The 2,904-nt window shown below is 47.2% G+C and overlaps 1 pseudogene; it reads right to left on the reverse strand.

Annotated features, from left to right (window-relative positions):
* Positions 1-1,900: 1,900 nt before the first annotated feature.
* On the reverse strand, positions 1,901-2,685 carry LOC100385561 (large ribosomal subunit protein eL8 pseudogene; annotated as a pseudogene).
* Between the last annotated feature and the right edge of the window lie 219 nt (positions 2,686-2,904).

Below are 2,904 nucleotides of genomic sequence, written 5' to 3' on the forward strand. Positions count from 1 at the left end.
CTGTGGGAAAAACTGTTTCCCACGAAACTGGTTCCTAGTGGCCAAAAAGCTCGGGGACCGCGGCTTTATGATATTCTTTATGGTAAACCTATAAACGTAAGAAGAGTGTTTCCCTGAGTTCTTCAGACATTCTGGCAAATTATGGAGCCCTAATAGGTCACGGGAACCCCCAGTTCTGTTGGTCAGAAGTGCGGTGGATGACTGGCATACATAAAGGGGGCAGTCCTGGGGCCTAAACCTTCAGCTTATAGGTCTGCTGCTAACTTCAGGTAGAGAGTGTCAGAATCAAATAGAATTGTGGCAGCCACCTGGCTTCGGAGAATTCATCAGTGTGGAAAGAACCCTGGCATGTGCTGTTAGGGGTGTTGTGTGTGAGAAGGTAGAGAGGTGTGATTTCCCATACCTCAGGGTGTAGACGCTGCTGTTCTCATCCTGCAGATGCTAAACAATGTAGAGGGGCTACCGAGGGGAGGTACGGAAGACGTCTGGAGCTGGGACTGAAGGCGGAGTTACCCTCGTCCTGATCTCCTTGCCGAGGGCCCTGCTGACATCTACTCACCTGTGAAGAAGATGCCCCTGATCCTTGGACCCGGGGACCGCAGACATCTGGTTCTGTTGCTGCTGGCAGAAGCAAGCTCAATCGGGGGTAAGTCTTTGGTTCAGGGAATAAGAGGATGTGTCATCACAGGGCTGCAGAACACCCTCCAAACTGAAGCAATTTTAATAGTCAAATTGGTTCGTGGCTACATACACTGAGGATGGGATTAGCCGTCTTAGCTAAGAACCACAGTGCCCAATCAGAACTTACAACGCTGTATTCCGGGCCTGGCGCGGTGGCTCGCACCTGTACTCCCAGCACTTTGGGAGGCCCAGGCAGCTGAATCACTTGAGCTCAGGAGTTTGAGACCAACCTGGGCAACATAGCAAACCCCTGTCTTTACCAAAAAATTGGTACGCCATGGTGGTGTGTGCCTGTAGCCCCAGCTTCTTGGAGAGCTGAAGCAGGAGAATCACTTGAGCCCTGGAGGTCGAGGATGCAGTGAGACAAGATCTCATCATTGCACTCCAGCCTTGGTGACAGAGTGAGACCCTGTGGGATGATGCTGGCTTCATAACATGAGTTAGGGAGGAGTCCCTCCTTTTCAGTTGTTTGGAATGGTTTCAGAAGGAGTGGTACCAGCTCCTCTTTGTGTTTTTGGTAGAATTCAGGTGTGAATCTGCCTGATCCTGGGCTTGTTTTGGTTGGTAGGCTATTAATTACTGCCTCCATTTAAGAACTTGTCATTGGTCTATTCGGGGATTCAGCTTCTCCCTGGTTTAATCTTGGTAGGGTGTATGCGTCCAAGAATTTATTCATTTCCTTTAGATTTTCTAGTTTATTTGCATAGAGGTGTTTATAGTATTCTCTGATGGTAGTTTGTATTTCTGTGAGGTCAGTGGTGATATCTCCTTTATCATTTTTTATTGTGTTTATTTTATTCTTCTTTCTCTTCTAGACTAATAAAGTCTAGCGAGCAGTTTATCTATTTTGTTAAGCTTTTCAAAGAACCAGTTCCTGGATTTGTTGATTTTTTTTTTGGAGGGTGTTTTGTGTCTCTGTTCTTCTCTGATCTTAGTTATTTCTTGTCTTCTGCGAGCTTTTGGATTAGTTTGCTCTTACCTCTGTAGCTCTCTTCATTGTCATGTTAGGGTGTTAATTTGAGATCTTTCTAACTTTCTGAATGACTCCTGAGCAGTTAGTGCTGTAAATTTCCCTCTCAACGCTGCTTCAGCTGTGTCCCAGAGATTCTGGTGCATCGTCTCTTTATTCTCAGTGGTTTCAAAGAACTTCTTAATTTCTTTTTTTGTTTGTTTGGTTTTTTTGTTTTAACTATTTTTATTTACAGAAAACCATGTACATTTAACCCAGTTTTGTGGCAAGTTCTTTAGCCTTTGCCTTTTTGAGCTTGGCGATGCGAGCCACAGACTTGGGACCCAGGACACTGCCTCCCCAGTGACGGCGGATCTCATCCTATCTGTCATTGTAATTGGTGAGGATAGCTTCCACCAGCTTAGCCAAAGCACCTTTGTCTTCCAAACTAATGTGTGTGAAGGCGACCGTGGTGCAGGTCTTCCTGTGGACTAGATGTCCCAGTCTTGCCTTCCCCTTGATAATGCAGTAAGTGACTCCCGTTTTATGACACAGGGCAGGCAAGAAGACAACCGGCTCAGTGGGATCCACATCATGAGCAATCAGCGCCAGCTGAGCTTTCTTGTTCTCCACCAAGGTGGTGCTCCAAGGACAGGTGTTCTCTTAGTGAGGACATCCCCTTTGCCAGCCGCTTTCCTCTTGGCTCAGGCCAACAGCCTCTGCTTCTTCTCTTGCTTCATCTCCAGTCTGTACTTGTGGGCCAGCTTAAGCAGCTGAGTAGCTGTTTGGTGGTCCAGGGCCTGGGTGAACTGGCTAATTGCAGGAGGCACTTTCAGCCGCTTACAGAGGATGGCTCTCTGCCGCTGCAACCTGGTATAGCGGGGCCATTTCACAAAGCGGGTGAGGTTTCTTTTGGGCTGGATGTCCTGTCCAATGCCAAAATTTTTAGGCCTTTTCTCACATAGTGGATTCACCACTTTCTTGGCCTCCTGCTTCTTCACGACAGCAGGGGCTGGAGCCACCTTCTTCCTCTTGGCCTTCTTTCCTTTCGCCATCTTGGATGGCAGGAAGAGAGCTCTGCCTTAATTTCATTATTTACCTAGGAGTCATTCAGGAGGAGATTGTTCAATTTCCATGAAATTGTATGGTTTTGAATGAGCTTCTTTTTTTTCCCCCTGAGATAAAGTCTTGCTCTGTCACCCAGGCTGGAGTGCAATGGCATGATCTCAGCTCACTACAACTTCCGGCTCCCAGGTTCAAGTAATTCTCCTGCC

Source organism: Callithrix jacchus, chromosome 4 (assembly GCF_049354715.1).
Source record: "Callithrix jacchus isolate 240 chromosome 4, calJac240_pri, whole genome shotgun sequence".
Taxonomy (NCBI): Eukaryota; Metazoa; Chordata; class Mammalia; order Primates; family Cebidae; genus Callithrix; species Callithrix jacchus.